The 17,994-nt window shown below is 39.1% G+C and overlaps 1 protein-coding gene across 4 annotated transcripts in view; it reads left to right on the top strand.

Moving 5' to 3' along the window:
- The first annotated feature begins 27 nt into the window (after window positions 1-27).
- SERAC1 (serine active site containing 1) overlaps window positions 28-17,994 on the top strand; it is an 84,628-nt gene continuing 66,661 nt past the window's right edge. Inside the window, exons 1-2 of one of the 4 annotated variants that reach the window (XM_022560297.2) lie at window positions 30-167; window positions 17,215-17,264. The gene's annotated coding sequence lies outside the window, so the exon portion shown is untranslated. Of the gene's footprint in view, window positions 168-199; window positions 17,265-17,994 lie in introns of those variants that run through there. The other 3 variants (XM_089922197.1, XM_022560288.2, XM_089922196.1) reach the window with 3 other exon arrangements.

Here is a 17,994-nt window from a genome sequence, read left to right as displayed (position 1 = left end):
CGGGCTCGGCTGAGGGGGCGGGGCGGCGTGCGGTGAGGGCGGGGTCACGTGCAGCCAGCCGCTGGTTGGGGACGCGCGCGGGCAGGGAGCGGCGGAGAGTGGTGGTCTCCCTGACGACCTGGTCCCGGGTGAACAGCTCGGGGCTGGCTGAGTCCGCGTGCGGGCAGGTAGGAAGGGAAGGCTGGGCTCGTGGGGGCGGGCTGGGGCCCTGGCGAAGCCCGGCACGGCGGGGAGTGGGGAGGGCGGTGACGGGGCGCGGCCCCTGACTGACCCGCTGACCTGCCGCTGAGCGTGAGGTGAGGGCCTCTCTCGCAGCCTCGGTAGCCCTACTCTTCTTTCCCAGTTGCCACTCTTCTCTAGTTACAATCCAAGGCCTAAAGAGCACCTGCCGGTACCATTAGCCCAGGCGCGGTGGTCACGGCAAGACGATGAAAATGAGGGGGAAACAGTCTCCTCGTTTAAATCCGAACCTTTCAGAAGGCAGCGTCTAGCTGTGACCCGAGAGGTTGAATAGATTGAATGCTGATAGGTCCTCCAAGCCCGGTAATTGTCATATTAAAGTGAAAGACCCAGAGTAAAGTAAAATTACTCTCTTCCCCAAATTCGGATCTGTGGTCTAATAGAGCTGTCTCTTTCTCCAATTGGCTTTACCAATGGAGAAATGAGGTTCTTGCTTTCTGTTCCTTAGATGAAATTGTACTTCTCTAATTGTGTGTTCATGTGATTTACGAACCTAGCTCTTCCATTTATTTCCCTCTTCCTGTGCTTCAAATCTTTCCCGTCCGGTTGGTTTCCATGTTGTTGTGCATGCTCGCTCCCTCTCTCTTTAATCTGACCCAGGTATAGTTCTTCCCAAGTATATTTTCTTTTTTTCCTTCTTGAATGCATTCTCCTCCTTGACAGCCTCATCACTTCCATCACATCAAACCTCCATTCTTGTGCTCCATGTGCTGGCCTGATGCCTGCACATTAATGACCTGTGAGAACTCTAAACACCGCCTCTCAAACTGAACTAGTTCTCACTCCACCCTCACTTCAAAATCTGCTTTTCTTCCTGTATTTTTCCAAATCATCCAGATTTAAGACCTCATTTATTTATTCAGCAGACATTTTGCACAATTATGTATTGCACAGACCCTATTCTATACAATGGTGAACAAGCAACTAATTATAGTGGGGGAGAGGGACACTAAAAATCAGTTAACAAGAAGGGGTAACTGATGTGAAGTTATAAAGAATGGCTGGGAGGGCTTCTTTGGTTAGGAGGTCATCAGAAATGGCCTTCAGTTCAAGCAGATTTCTGAGTAAAACAGTAACTTCTACACACCAGCAATAACTAACTAGGAATTTTAATAATAAAAAAGATACTATTCATAACTGTATTAAAAACAGAAGGTATCTGGAAATAAATCAGACTAAAGCTGCATAGTCCTTTAAGGAGAAAATTATAATGCTCTACTGAAACACATAAAAGAAGACCCAGGTAAATGGAGAGATATACCATATTCAGGGATAGGAAGACTCAGTATCATAAAGATGTCAGTTTTCTCCAATTCTACAGCTTCACTGCAATTCTAATTAAAATTGCTGTATAGTTTTTCATGGAACTTGACATGCTGAACCTAACATGTATATGAAAAGGCAAAGCACCCAGAATTGCTAACTCAATTTTGAAGAAAAATAAAGTCTCTTCCTCCCAGATATCAAAACAATATAAAGCCATGATAATTGAGACTACTGTCTTAATTACTGGTATTGGTTTAGGGACAGGAAAGTAGACTCATGGAACAGAATAGAGAGCTTAGAAACACGTCCGCATACATATGGAAGCTAAGTATAAGGTTAGCTTTGGTAAGCTTTGGTATTACAAAAGCACAGAGTATTCAATAAATGATGCTGAGATATGTGATATCCACATAGATTGAAGACAAAATTAGATTCCTGCTTCACACTGTTCACAATAGTAATTTCCAAATGGATTGAAGACCTAAGTGTGAAAGACACACATGAAAAATATTTAGAAAAAAATAGGAAATATAGGAGGCTATGTTGTCTCTAGGAAAGATTAATTTTTTGTTTTATTTGGGTTAAATACATGTAACATAAAATTTACCATTTTAGCCACTTCTAGGTGTACAGTTCAGTGATATTCATGTTATCATGCAACCATTACTACTACTTATCTCCAGAACTTTTTCATCTCTCTGGGAAGGATTTTTTAAGCTACAAAAGCACCGTTGAGGATGCCATTGCAAATGAGAGATGATGGTGACTTGCACTAGAGTAGTAACAGTGAGGATGGAAAAAAATGGCAGGATTTGGGTTATATTTTGATGGCAGAGAACAAGAATTGTGCATGGTTTGGATACGAGGTGAGGGGAAAACAAGGAATCAAGGCCAACATGTGTTTTTTGCTTAAGCTCTGAGGTAGATCTTTCACCATTTATCATAAAAAACCATTTACTATTTGTTTGGTGCTGATGAGGAGAATGAGAGGAGGAAGAGTTCAGGGAGAAAAAATAAAGAATTCTGTTTTGGACAGTTAAGTTTGACAGGCCTGTTTTACATCCAAGTGGAAATGTTCCAGTAGCTGTTGGATACATGAGTCTGGAAAGATTGTGGCTGAAGGTACCACTTTGGGATCACTAGCATATAGATATTTAAAACTGTGATGTGTTAGAATTGGATTTGGTTTCATTACATAGAAAATATAATAATGGCTTAAATATGCATATGATTCTATAGGTAGGCAGGCCACGGATGGTATGGCAGCAGCTCTGTGATCATCAGGGATTCAGATTCCTCTGTCTTGCTGTTCTGCCATCCTTAGCATGCTACCTCATGATTGAGATGACTGCTTTAATTCCAAATGCCACCTGCTCATAGCAAGAGGGAAGCTTGATGGAAAGGCGCATACTTTTCTCTTTAAGGACACTTCTCAGGTGTTGCATATGACACATCCACTTACAACCCATTAACCAGTTCTTAGTGACACACTAACAAGAAGGAAAGATAGGTGATGTAGTCTTTATTCAGCTGTGTGCCCAGTGTTTTATAGAGTTACACATGTATCTGTGCTATGAACCAGCAATTCCACTCCTAGATATTTACCCAAGAGAAATGAAAATATATGTCTACAAAATGACTTGTATCAGACCGCTTGTGGTAGGCAGAATACTGGCACCCCAAAGATGTCCATTCCCAAATCCCTGAACCTGTGAATATGTTACATTAGAAGGAAAAGGGAACTTTGCAGATGGAATTAAGGTTACAGATTTTAGGGTAGGGAGATTATTTTAGATGTTCTAGGAGAGACTAATGTAATCACACAGACCCTTTAAAGTGGAAGAGGAAAGCAGAGGAGTCAGAGATGTGGCAATGTGAGAAGGATAAGCTGTTGCTGGTTCTCAGATGTAAGGGGCTACCTGCAAAGACTAGAGGGAAGGCTCTGAGAGTGAAGGGTGGCACTCAGACAACAACTAGCAAGCAAACAAGGACCTCAGTCCTGCAGCTGCATAGAACTGAATTCTGCCAACAGCCTGAATGAGCCTGGAAGTGCAGTCTCCCTCAGAGCTTTCAATAAGTGATACAGCCCAGCTAACACCTTGGTTTCAGCCTATGAGTCTTAGATAAATTTAATCTAAACTGGTGTCTAGGAATCTGCGTTTTAATAATCTGCAGATAATTTTAGGGTGACATTTAGAGAAACACTGGTTTATATGCTGATCTTCAATAACTTCATCCAAAACTATGGTTTCAATTAATAATATGTGCCGATGACATAAATCTATATCTATAGTGTAGACCTCTCTGCCGAGCCCACATAGCTTAATGGACATCTTTCATGAATATTTTACAAGAACCTTCATCTCAGCATGTTGAAATTGGGAATTTATCCTTTCCCTCAAATCCATTTCTCTTCTTGTATTTTTCTATTTTGGTAAATGTTATCCCTTATATACTCACTAATCCAAACCAGAAACTGAGAATCATAATTGCCTCTTCCCTTTTACCCATTCCTCTCCGTCTCTCACCCAGTTGTTTATCAGATTCTTTTCTCTTATTATCTCCTTAAGTTTGTTTTTTCTTGATTATTCTCAGAGCCACTGCCTTAATTCAAGTACATGTTTCTCCTCGATTATTGTTAAAAGCCTCCCTATTGGTTCTCCCCGTCTCTACTTTAGCTCTCCTCCAACCTATTTTCAATCTTGTCAAGTTTTCTAAAAAAATTTTTTTAATCTTATTATTCTCTTTCTTAAAGTTAATCTCCTGTCAGCTTCCATAACTCAGGGTAAGCTTCATACTCCTTAATTTAGCTAAAAAGGACTTTCATGATTGACTGGCCCCTGCCTTCAACACTCCTCTGTTAGTAATCAACAAAATGACTTGACATAAAATCAGTAAGGAAGAAAACACCTGAAAAGCACCATCAACTAATAGTCATTTGTAGGTCCCTCTACCCAGCAACAACAGAATATACATTCTTTTCAAGTGAGTATGGAATATTCATCAAGAGAGACCATATTCTGTATCATAAAGCAAGCCAAGATTTAAAAGAATTGAAAGTATACAAAGCCTGTTCTCCAACCACAATGGAATTAAACTAAAAATCAATAACAAAGATACCTGGAAATTCCCAAATATTTGGACATTAAGATACTTCTAGATATCCCATGGGTCAAAGAGGAAGACACAGTGCAATTAGAAAATATTTTTAATTGAATGAAAGAAAAAAAACAGCATATCAAAATGTGAAGGATGCAGTCAAATCAATACTTAGAGGGAAATTTTTAGCATTAAATATTTACATTAGGAAAAAGGAAATTTTAGATTAGTGATCTAAGCTTCAATTTTAAGAAGCTTGAGAAAAAAGAGCTATTTGAAATCAAAATAAGCACAAGGCAGAGACTATTAAGAGCACAAAGTAATGAAATTGATAATGGAAAAACAGGAGAGTAATTCAATGAAACTAAAACCTGCGTCTTTGAAAATATCAATGAAATTGAGAAATCTCTAGCTAGACTGGCTGAAAAAAAAGAGAAGAGACACGGATGTAGAGAACAAATGAATGGATACCAAGGGGGTGAAAGCAGAGGGGTTGGGGAGGTGGTGGGATGAATTGGAAGATATTGGGATTGATATATATATACACTAATATATATAAAATAGATGACTAGTAAGAACCTGCTGTATAGCACAGGGAACTCTACTTCGCTGTACAGTAGAAACTAACACAACATTGTAAAACAACTATACCCCAATTAAAAAAAAAAAAAGAAAATGGTGAGAAAAAAAAAGACACAAATTGTCGAAACTCAGGAATGAAAGAGAACATGTCACTTTAGACCCTAAGACCTTAAAAAGATAATGTGGGAATCCTACTTAAAACTTTTTAAGGAAGAAAGAATACAGTTCTACATAAACTCTTCCAGAACATAAAAGAAGATGGAACACTTGCCTACTTATTTTATGAGACCAGCAATACCTTGATGTGAAAACCAAAGACATCACAAGAAAACTAGATATTAGTATCTCTTGTGAACATAGACACAAAAAATATTAACAAAATACTAGCAGGGGCTTCTGTAGTGGCACAGTGGTTAAGAATCCGCCTGCCAATGCAGGTGACATGGGTTTGAGCCCTGGTCCGGGAAGATTCCACATGCTGTGGAGCAACTAAGCCTGTGTGCCCCAACTACTGAGCCTGTGCTCTGGAGCCTGCGAGCCACAACTACTGAAGCCTGCATGCCTAGAGCCCATGCTCCGCAACAAGAGAAGCCACCGCAATGAGAAGACTGCGTACCACATGAAGAGTAGCCCCTGCTCACCGCAACTAGAGGAAGTCCGCGCACAGCAACAAAGACCCAATGTAGCCAAAAATTAAAAAAAAAAAAAATTAGCAAATCCAAAACAATATTTAAAAAGGATATTGTATCGTGACTTAGGTTTATTCTGGGAATATTAATTGGGGAAATGTATTATATTAACAGAGTACAGAAACATCATATGTTCACCTTAATTAACGCACAAAATGCTTCTGACAAAATTCAGCAATTTGGGAATAGAAGGGAATGTCCTCAAAGAGAAAAAGGACAGCTACAAAGAGTCTACAGCTAACATCATCCTTAATGGCGAAAGACTGAATACTTTTCTCCTAAGGTCAGGAACAATACAAGGATATTTGCTCTCACTATTTTTATTCAGCATTGTATTGTAGGTCCTAGCCTGTGAAGTAAAGCCAGGTAAAGAAATAGAAGGCATATCGGTTGGAAAGGAAGAAATTGAACTGTCTCTATTCACAGGCAACATAACTGTCTATGTAGAAAAATCCAAAACAATCTACAAATAAAGGTCCCAAAATTAATAAGTGAGCTTAGCAAGGTCACAGGATACAAGGAAATACACAAAACTCAATCGTTTTTATATACTAGTAGTGAACAACTGGAAATTGAAATTAAAAAAACCCAAATAATTATTTATAATTGTACTAAAAATCATAAAATACTTTGGTATAACTCTTTAAAAGTATATACAATATTTGTATGCTGGAAATTACCAAACATATGTGAAAAACATGATAGGTGATTGAACAAATAGATAATCCATATTAATGGATTGGAAGACTCAATCAAAATTTCAGAAGAATTTTTTTGTAGAAATAGACAAGCTGATTCTAAAATTTATATGGAAGGGCAAACTGGAGTAGCAAAAACAATTTTGAAAAAAAAACAACAGGGCTTCCCTGGTGGTGCATTGGTTGAGAATCTGCCTGCCAAAGCCGGGGACACGGGTTCGAGCCCTGGTCTGGGAAGATCTCACATGCCGCGGAGCAACTAGGCCCATGAGCCACAACTACTGAGCCTGCGTGTCTGGAGCCTGAGCTCCACAACAAGGGAGGCCACAGTAGTGAGAGGCCTGCACACCGCGATGAAGAGTGGCCCTCGCTTGCTGCAACTAGAGAAAGCCCTCTCACAGAAATGAGGACCCAACACAACCAAAAATAAGTAAATTAATAAATTAATTAAAAACAATACAAAACAAAAAAACAACAAAGTTCAAAGATACACATTACCTGATTTCAAGTCTACTGTAAATATACAGTAATCAGGATGAATGTGGCATTGGACCAAAGGTTGAGTCAACGTATAGATCAATGAAACAGTAGTAGACATGTATACACATGGTCAGTCAACTGATTTTTGGCAAAGATGCAAAGGCAATTAAATGAGGAAACAGTCCTTTCAACAAATGATTCTAGAACAATTGCATATGCATATGCAAAAAAAAGAACCCTAATCTATAACTTTCACTCTATACAAAAATCCACTCAGAATGGATCATAAACCTAAATGTAAAACCTAAAACTGTTAATCTCCTAGAGAAAAGTATAGGAGAATAACTTGGTGACCTTGGATGAAGGAAGGATTTCTTTTATGACACACCAAAATCATGATCCACAAAGTTAAAAGTTGATTAATTTGACTTCATCAAAATTGAGAACTTTTGCTCTTTGAAAACACATTTAAGAGAATGAAAAGACAAGCTGTAGGCTGGAAGAACATATTTACAAATCACATGTCTAACAAAGGCCTTTTATCCAGAGTATATATAAAATACTCCCAAAACTCAATAAATAGGAAACAAACAACCTTATTAAAAATGGTCAGGGACTTCCCTGGTGGTCCAGTGGTTAAGACTCTGCACTTGCACTGCAGAGGGCAAGGGTTCGATCCATGGTCGGGGAACTAAGATCCCGCATTCCACATGGTGCAGCCAAAAAAAAAAGGGCAAACATTTTTTTACAGACTCTTCACCAAAGAATAAATAGAGAAGGCAGATAAACCCATGAAAAGATGCTCAACATCACTGGTCATTAAAAAAAATGAAAGTGGGACTTCCCTGGTGGTCCAGTGGTTAGGACTTTGCCTTCTGATGCAGGAGGTACAAGTTCAGTCCCTGGTTGGGGAGCTAAGATCCCACATGCCTTGTGGCCAAAAAGCCAAAAACATAAAATAGCAGTATTGTAACAAATTCAGTAAAGACTTTAAAAATGGTCCACATAAAAAAATATATCTTACAGAAATGCAAGTTAAAACCATAATGAGATATTACTATACACCTATTAGAATGCATAAAATTAAAGTGACTGACCCTGTCAAGTGTGAATGAAGATGCAGTACAACCGGATCTCTAATAATTTACTGGTGGTAATACAAAATGGTACATCCATTTTGGAAAAGTTTGGCAGTTTCTTATAAAGTTAAAATACATTTACCTTATGACTCACATCTAGGTTTTTACCCAAGTGAAGTGAAAACTTACATTAACACAAAAAAATCTGTATGCAAGTGTTTATAGCTACTTTGTTCATAATCACCAGAAACTGAAAACAAGCCAAATATCCTTCAGCTGGGGAATGTATAAATAAACTAGTATATCCATACAATGGAATGGTACTAAGCAATAAAAAAAATAAATTACTAATACAACAACACGGATGATTCTCAGTTGCCTTTTGCTAAGTGAAGGAAACCAGACTCATAGGCTACATACTGTATGATTTCGTTTACATGGCATCTTTGCAAAGGCAAAACTATAGTGACAGAAAACAGATCAGCGGTTTCAAGAGCTAGGTGTGGAAGAGATTTGACTCCAAAAGGGGAAAGAATTGTTTGGGTTGATAAGACTTTTAAATTTTGATTTGATGGCATTTATCAAAACCTTAGAGCTGTAGGTTTAAAGGGTTAATATTATTATGTCTAAAACACCTTAAAAATGGAAAAAAAAGTGTATGAACAAAATTTTTTTATCAGGGACTTCCCTGGTGGCACAGTGGTTGAGAATCTGCCTGCCAGTGCAGGGGACATGGGTTCAATCCCTGGTCTGGCAAGATCCCACACGCCACGGAGCAACTAGGTCCAGGTGCCATAACTACTGAGCCTGCGCTCTAGAGCCTGCAAGCCACAACTACTGAGCCTGTGTGCCACAACTACTAAAGCCCGTGTGCCACAACTACTGAGCCCACATGCCACAACTACTAAAGCCCGCGTGCTCTAGGGCCTGTGTGCCGCAACTGCTGAGCCTGCATGCCTAGAGCTCTTGCTGTGCAACAAGAGAAGCCACCACAATGAGAAACCTGCACACCGCAACAAAGAGTAACCCCCGCTTGCTGCAACCAGAGAAAGCACATGCACAGCAGCGAAGACCCAATGCAGCCAAAAAAAAAAAAAAAATTATCACTTTTTCCTCTGAAACTGAGAGGCAAACCTGTAGCACTCTTGATAGACAACTTAGGACCACTAATTTTCTAGATATTAAGAAACACTGATGTGGGCAATGGGGAATTATTGAAAGATTTGAAGCAGGGGAATAATGTGCTCAGATTTAAGAAGTTACTTTTACTTCCAGGCAGCATCCTCTGCTCCTTCCATACACATGAAACTTTTTAGTTAGGATGCAGTGAAAGAACTTGGAATTGTGAGAAGGAAGAGAAGAGGAAACTCAGGAAAAGTTGTAGCACTGAGGGAAAGCTTGAAGCAAGTTATTGGATTATCAGAAACTGATAAGAGACCTTAATTACTTGGACCTTATGTGCAACAGAGTTAAAGTCAGCCTAGCTTAAAGGTGATTGTCTTGAAGGTGTACACATTCAAGGAAATAGGGACTAGCAGATTTTTTCCATTAGACTATAGAAACAGCATGAAAACTTTCTTTTACCTAAGAGCATTAAAGAGTGGAAATTGGAACTCTGATTAAAACCACTTATGGTTGTGGGGTTTGAATTCACACTGTCCTCATAGTGCTGGGAACCCAGGTTGAGATATCCAGAAATTTGTAATACCTGTCATACTTTGACCAAGAAAGTTTAAAACTGTGCTGTGTGCACAGTTGACCCAGAGCACATAGGACTCCCACAGAAAATATTCCCACTGAAGATGAGCTCTCAATCAAAGATTACAAAGCATGTAGACAAACCACTGTGAAAGATAGCCGGCCCTAATTATTAGAAATAGTGGTCCAACAGAGAAACTTTAAAATAAGTATGTTTCAAGTGTAAAGGAAGATTTAGAAACCACATGTACCAGTTAGCTTTTTGCTGCACTGTAAACTATTCCAAAGCTCAGTTACTAAAACAACCATTTTATTATTGCTTCTAAGTCTAAGGGTTGAATATGGGTTTTGTAGGGTCAGCTAGGGGCTAGTTAGCTAGAGATTACCTCATATGCCTGTCAGTTGGTGCTGGCTGTCAGTTTGTACTGGTGTTTGAGCAAATGGGGATATTCGGCAGCATTTCTCTTTTCATTCAGCAGAGTAAGCTGGGCATCTTTTCATGGTGGAGGTCACACAGTTCCCAAGAGCAGCAAAGACAGAAGCCTCAGTGTGCAAGTGCTTCTCAAGTCTCTGCCTGCATCATGTTTCTGTTGTCTTATGGCCAAAGTCAGTTGTAAGGCCAGTCCCTAGTCAGTATGGGAAGGCACTAGCAAGGAACATTCACACAGGAAAAGGAATAACTTGTGGCCATTTTTACAATTTGTCATAATTTAAGACAGAAACAGAATAGTGTGTAAAAAGAGCAGACAAGTGTGAAAGTAAACCAAATAGAAGTTTTAGAAATAAAAGAAAGTAACTGAAATAATCAGTAGATAGATTGAATGGCAAGCTAAATACAGCTAAATAAAGGATGAATTGGAAGATACATTTGAGGAAACAATCCATAATGCATGTCAGGGACAGAAAAAGGTAGAAAATATGGAAGAAACTGATATTTGGAGTATAGAGTAAGAAAGTCTAACATACATCTAATGGGAGTACCAGAAGGAAATAATAGAATGGAGCACACCAAATCCTGAGCAGTATATGTAAAACACCCATAAAATAGGGACATTTAAGAACATCAGAAATAAAAGATCTTAAAACTGGTGGATGAAATAAAATAATCATGATAATGATAAAATTTATTGAGCACTTAACTTGGAATAGGCACTATTCTGTGTGTTTTACATGTATCAACTCATATAATATTTATAATGACCCTTTAAAGTAGTCCTATTGCTACTGCCATTTTGTAGATGAGGAAAGTGAGGCACAGAGAGGTTAGTTAGTCCATAATCATATGTCTAGTTGTGTTTTAAAATGTACTCAGGATTTCTTTTTAATCATGGATGGTAAGGTGACACAAAGACAGCTGCCTTGAAAGAAGAGTTTAGTGTTGTTTCCAAGAGGAGGGATGTGCCATGCCATGCACAGCCACCTGGGGAAACATTAGGGTTCCCCGGTGTAGAAGGAGTTAGAGGGAAACCATGGGCCAGAGCCTTTGTTGTGATTTTCATGGGAAGGAATGGATAAGACAGGACAGGCAAGCTGAACAAATTTAGGGTTGGATAGATTGAATAATTTTGGCAGCCTGTGGGCTGTACGGGAGGTCCCTAGTTGTCTGATACCTGGCCCTGGGTTGATTCAGGGTAAGGGGAATATTGGCATGGTGTATGATAAATAAAGGAGGCATTGCAGAGTAGAGACTAAGGATTGGTTGGTTTGCATGTGAAAGGTGTGCTTAGAAGCAAAATTCTTCACAGTTTCTAAGAATTAGGTAACCCTGGAAGGGGAAGTCACCTCCTGAGTCCTCAAGGCCCCAAGATGTCAGAGCATCATAAAAGACACAACTAATATAGGTTGTTGGCGGAACTGGATTTGAAACTAGGCAGTGTGGTTCTACAGAGAATGTTATAAACCTCTTTATATTTTGCCTGCAAAGAAACAAAAAGTAGACTTACAACAGATTTCTTATGAGCATCAATAAATATCAGATGAAATGTCACTAGAAGTAGCATGAACATGCTTAAGGAAACCTACTATTAATTTAGAATTCTAAACCCAGCTAACTATATTTTAGGACAGAGTGAAATATAAAACATTTAATTTATTTATTTTTATTGAGGTACAGTTGATTTACAATATTATATTTGTTTCAGGTGTACAACATAATGATTCAAAAATTTTTTTGAATTTTATTTTATTTTTTTACACAGCAGGTCATTATTAGTTATCCATTTTATACATATTAGTTTATATGTGTCCATCCCAATCTCCCAATTCATCACACCACCACCATGACCCCACCACTTTCCCCCCTTGGTGTCCATATGTTTGTTCTCTACATCTGTGTCTCTTATTTCTGCCCTGCAAACTGGTTCATCTGTACCATTTTTCCAGGTTCCACATATATGCATTAATATACGATATTTGTCTTTCTCTTTCTGACTTACTTCACTCTGTATGACAGTCTCTAGATTCATCCACGTCTTTACAAATGACCCAATTTCGTTCCTTTTTATGGCTGAGTACTATTCCATTGTATATATGTACCACATCTTCTTTACCCATTCGTCTGTCGATGGGCATTTAGGTTGCTTCCATTTCCTGGCTATTGTAAATAGTGCTGCAGTGAATATTGGGGTGCATGTGTCATTTTGAACTATGGTTTTCTCTGGGTACATGCCCAGTAGTGGGATTGCTGGGTCACATGGTAATTCTATTTTTAGTTTTTTAAGGAACCTCCATACTGTTCTCCATAGTGGCTGTATCAATTTACATTCCCACCAACAGTGCAAGAGGGTTCCCTTTTCTCCACACCCTCTCCAGCATTTATTGTGTGTAGATTTTCTGATGATGCCCATTCTAACTGGTGTGAGGTGATACCTCATTGTAGTTTTGATTTGCATTTCTCTGATAATTAGTGATGTTGAGCAGCTTTTCATGTGCTTCTTGGCCATCTGTATGTCTTCTTTGGAGAAGTGTTACATTTAGGTCTCTAATACATTTTGAGTGTATTTTTGTGTATGGTGTTAGGGAGTGTTCTAATTTCATTCTTTTACATGTAGCTGTCCAATTTTCCCAGCACCACTTACTGAAGAGAGTGTCTTTTCTCCATTGTATATCCTTGCCTACTTTGTCATAGGTTACTTAACCATAGGTGTGTGGGTTTATCTCTGGGCTTTCTATCCTGTTCCATTGATCTATATTTCTGTTTTTGGGCCAGTACCATGTTGTCTTGATTGCTGTAGCTTTGTAGTATAGTCAGAAGTCAAGGAGTCTGATTCCTCCAGCTCCTCAAGACTGCTTTGGCTATTCAGGGTCTTTTGTGTCTCCATACAAATTTTAAGATTTTTTGTTCTAGTTCTGTAAAAAATGCCATTGGTAATTTGATAGGGATTGCATTGAATCTGTAGATTGCTTTGGGTAGTATATTCATTTTCACAGTATTGATTCTTCCAATCCAAGAACATGGAATATTTCTCCATCTGTTTGTATCCTCTTTAATTTCTTTCATCAGTGTCTTATAGTTCTCTGCATACAGGTCTTCTTTCTCCCTAGGCAGGTTTATTCCTAGGTATTTTACTCTTTTTGTTGCAATGGTAAATGGGAGTGTTTGCTTAATTTCTCGTTCAGATGTTTCATCATTAGTGTATAAGAATGCAAGAGATTTCTGGGCATTAATTTTGTATCATGCAACTTTACCAGATTCATTGATTAGCTCTAGTAGTTTTCTGGTGGCATCTTTAGGATTCTCTATGTATAGTATCATGTCATCTACAAAGTGAGTTTTACTTCTTCTTTTCCAATTTGTATTCCTTTTATTTCTTTTCCTTCTCTGGTTGCCGTGGCTAGGGCTTCCAAAACTGTTGAATAATAGTGGTGAGAGTGGACGTCCTTGTCTCATTCCTGATCTTAGAGGAAATGGTTTGTTTTTTACCATTGAGAATGATGTTTGCTGTGGGTTTGTTGTATATGGCCTTTATTATGTTGAGGTAGGTTCCCTCTATGCCCACTTTCTGGAGAGTTTTTATCATTAATGGGTGTTGAATTTTGTCAAAAGCTTTTTCTGCATCTGTTGAGATGATCATATGGTTTTTATTCCTCAATTTGTTAGTGTGGTGTATCACATTGATTGATTTGCATATATTGAAGAATCCTTGCATCCCTGGGATAAATCCCACTTGATCATGGTGTGTGATCCTTTTAATATGCTGTTGGATTCTGTTTGCTAATATTTTGTTGAGGAGTTTTGCATCCATATTCATCAGTGATATTGGTCTGTAATTTTCTTTTTTTGTAGTATCTTTGTCTGGTTTTGGTATCAGGGTGATGGTGGCCTCATAGAATGAGTTTGGGAGTATTCCTTCCTCTGCAATTTTTGGGAAGAGTTTGAGAACGATGGGTGTTAGCTCTTCTCTAAATGTTTGACAGAATTCACCTCTGAAGCCATCTGGTCCTGGACTTTTGTTTGTTGGAAGATTTTTAATCACAGTTTCAATTTCATTACTTGTGATTGTTCTGTTCATATTTTATTTCTTCCTGCTTCAGTCTTGGAAGGTTATACCTTTCTCAGAATTTGGCCATTTCTTCCACTTTGTCCATTTTATTGGAATAGAGTTGCTTGTCATCGTCTCTTAGGATGCTTTGTATTTCTGCAGTGTCTGTTGTAACTTCTCCTTTTTCATTTCTAACTTTATTGATTTGAGTCCTCTCCCTCTTTTTCTTGGTGAGTCTGGGTAATGGTTTGTCAATTTTGTTTATCTCCTCAAAGAACCAGCTTTTAGTTTTATTGATCTTTGCAATTGTTTTCTTTGTTTCTATTTCATTTATTTCTGCTCTGATCTTTATGATTTCTGTCCTTCTACTAACTTTGGGTTTTGTTTGTTCTTCTTTTTCTAGTTCCTTTAGGTGTAAGGTTAGGTTGTTTATTTGAGATTTTTCTTTTTTCTTGAGGTAGGCTTGTATAGCTATAAACTTCCCTCTTAGAACTGCTTTTGCTGCATCCCATAGGTTTTGGATTGTCATGTTTTCGTTGTAATTTGTCTCTAGGTATCTTTTGATTTCCTCTTTGATTTCTCCAGTGATCTCTTGGTTATTTAGTAACGTATTGTTTAGCCTCCATGTGTTTGTGTTTTTTTCCCTGCAGTTGATTTCTAATCTCATAACGTTGTGGTCAGAAAAAATGCTTGATATGATTTCAGTTTTCTTAAATTTACTGAGGCTTGATTTGTGACCCACGATGTGATTTATCCTGGAGAATGTTCCATGTGCATTTGAGAAGAAAGTGTAATCTGCTGTTTTTGGATGAAATGTCCTATAAATATCAATTAAATCTATCTGGTCTATTGTGTCATTTAAAGCTTGTGTTTGGATGATCTATCCATTGGTGTAAGTGAGGTGTTAAAGTCCCCCACTGTTATTGGGTTACTGTCAGTTTCCTCTTTCATAGCTGTTAGCAGTTGCCCTATGTATTTATTTATTTATTTTTAATTAATTTATTTTTTGCTGTACGCGGGCCTCTCACTGTTGTGGCCTCTCCCGTTGCAGAGCGCAGGCTCAGTGGCCATGACTCATGGACCCAGCCGCTCCGCAGCATGTGGGATCTTCCCGGACCGGGGCACGAACCCATGTCCCCTGCATCGGCAAGCGGACCCTCAACCACTGCACCACCAGGGAAGCCCGCCCTATGTATTTAGGTGCTCCTGTGTTGGGTGCATATATATTTATAATTGTTATACCTTTTTCTTGGATTGATCCCTTGATCATTTTGTAGTGTCCTTTCTTGTCTCTTGTAACATTCTTTATTTTAAGGTCTATTTTATCTGATGTGAGTATTGCTACTCCAGCTTTCTTTTGATTTCCATTTGCATGGAGTATCTTTTTCCATCCCCTCACTTTTAGTCTGTATGTGTCCCTGGGTCTGAAGTGGGTCTCTTGTAGACTGCGTATATATTGGTCTTGTTTTTGTATCCATTCATTGAGCCTGTGTCTTTTGGTTGGAGCATTTAATCCATTCATGTTTAAGGTAGTTATCGATATGTTTGTTCCTATTACCATTTTCTTAATTGTTATGGATTTGTTTTTGTAGGTTGTTTTCTTCTCTTGTGTTTCCCACTTAGAGAAGTTCCTTTAGCATTTGTTGTAGAGCTCGTTTGGTGGTGCTAAATTCTCTTAGCTTTTGCTTGTCTGTAAAGCTTTTTTTTTCTCCATCGAATCTGAATGATATCCTTGCTGGGTAGCGTAATCTTGGTTGTAGGTTCTTCCCTTTCATCACTTTAAATATATCATGCCACTCCCTTCTGGCTTATAGAGTTTCTGCTGAGAAATCAGCTGTTAACCTTATGGGTGTTCCTTTGTATGTTATTTGTCGTTTTTTGCTTGTTGCTTTCAATAATTTTGCTTTGTCTTTAATTTTTGTCAATTTGATTACTGTGTGTCTCGGCGTGTTTCTCCTTGGGTTTATCCTGCCTGGGACTCTCTGCGCTTCCTGGACTTGGGTGGCTATTTCCTTTCCCATGTTAGGGAAGTTTTCAACTATAATCTCTTCAGATATTTTCTTGGGTCCTTTCTCTTTCTCTTCTCCTTCTGGGACCCCTGTAATGCGAATGTTGTTGCATTTAATGTTGTCCCAGAGGTCTCTTAGGTTGTCTTCATTTCATTCATTTTTCTTTATTCTGTTCCGTGTCAGTGAATTCCACCCTTCTGTCTTCCCAGTCGCTTATCCGTTCTTCTGTCTTAGTTATTCTGCTATTGATTCCTTCTAGTGTATTTTTCATTTTAATTATTGTATTGTTCATCTCTGTTTGTTCTTTAATTCTTCTAGGTGTTTGTTCTTTAATTCTTCTAGGTCTTTGTTAAACATTTCTTGCATCTTCTCGATCTTTGCCTCCATTCTTTATCCGAGGTCCTGGATCATCTTCACTATCATTATTCTGAATTCTTTTTCTGGAAGGTTGCCTATCTCCACTTCATTTAGTTGGTTTTCTGGGGTTTTATCTTGTTCCTTCATTTGGTACAAAGTCCTTTGCCTTTTCATTTTGTCTATCTTTCTGTCAATGTGGTTTTCCTTCCAGAGGCTGCAGATTTGTTGTTCTTCTTGCTTCTGCTGTTTGCCGGCTGTTGGATGAGGCTATCTAACAGGCTTATGCAAGTTTCCTGATGGGAGGGACTGGTGGTGGGTAGAGCTGACTGTTGCTGGTGGGCAGAGCTCAGTAAAACTTTAATCTGCTTGTCTGCTGATGGGTCGGCCTGGGTTCCCTCCCTGTTGGTTGTTTGGCCTGAGGCGACCCAGTACTGGAGCCTACGGGTTCCTTGATGCGGCTAATGGCAGACTTTGGGAGGGCTCACGCCAAGGAGTACTTCCCAGAACTTCTGCTGCCAGTTTCCTTGTCCCCACAGTGAGCCACAGCTACTCCCTGCCTCTGCAGGAGACCCTCCAGCACTAGCAGGTAAGTCTCGTTCAGTCTCCTATGGGGTCACTGCTCCTTCCCCCGGGTCCCGATGCACGTACTACTTTGTGTGTGCCCTCCAAGAGTGGAGTCTGTTTCCCCCAGTCCTGCCAAAGTCCTGCAATCAAATCCCGCTAGCCTTCAAAGCCTGATTCTCTAGGAATTCCTCCTCCTGTTGCCCGACCCCAGGTTGGGAAGCCTGACGTGGGGCTCAGAACCTTCACTTCAGTGGGTGGACTTCTGTGGTATATGTGTTTTCCAGTTTGTGAGTCACCCACACAGCAGTTTTGGGATTTGATTTTATTGTGGTTGTGCCCTTCCTACCGTCTCATTGTGGCTTCTCCTTTGTCTGTGGATGTGGGGTATCTTTTTTGGTGCGTTCCAGTGTCTTCCTGTCGATGATTATTCAGCAGTTGGTTGTGATCGGTTCTCTCATAAGAGGGAGTGAGCACACGTCCTTCTACTGCACCAACTTGAACCAGTCTCAATGATTCAAAATTTTTTAGAGGATACTGCACTTATAGTTATAAAATATTGGCTATAATCCCTGTGCTGCACTGTATATACTTGTAGCTTATTTATTTTATATGTGGTAGCTTGTACCTCTTAATCCCCTACCCCTATATTGCCTCTCCATATTCCCTCTCCCCACTGGTAACCACTAGTTTATTTTCTATATCTGTAAGTCTCTTTTTTATTATATTCACTAGTTTGTTTTGTTTTTTAGATT

Source organism: Delphinapterus leucas, chromosome 12, assembly GCF_059928025.1.
Source record: "Delphinapterus leucas isolate spDelLeu-1000000601 "Yukka" chromosome 12, BTC_Dleu_Yukka2, whole genome shotgun sequence".
NCBI lineage: Eukaryota > Metazoa > Chordata > Mammalia > Artiodactyla > Monodontidae > Delphinapterus > Delphinapterus leucas.
The sequence above is the reverse complement of the archived record's forward strand: the minus strand, read 5'-3'. Positions and strand labels throughout refer to the sequence as shown.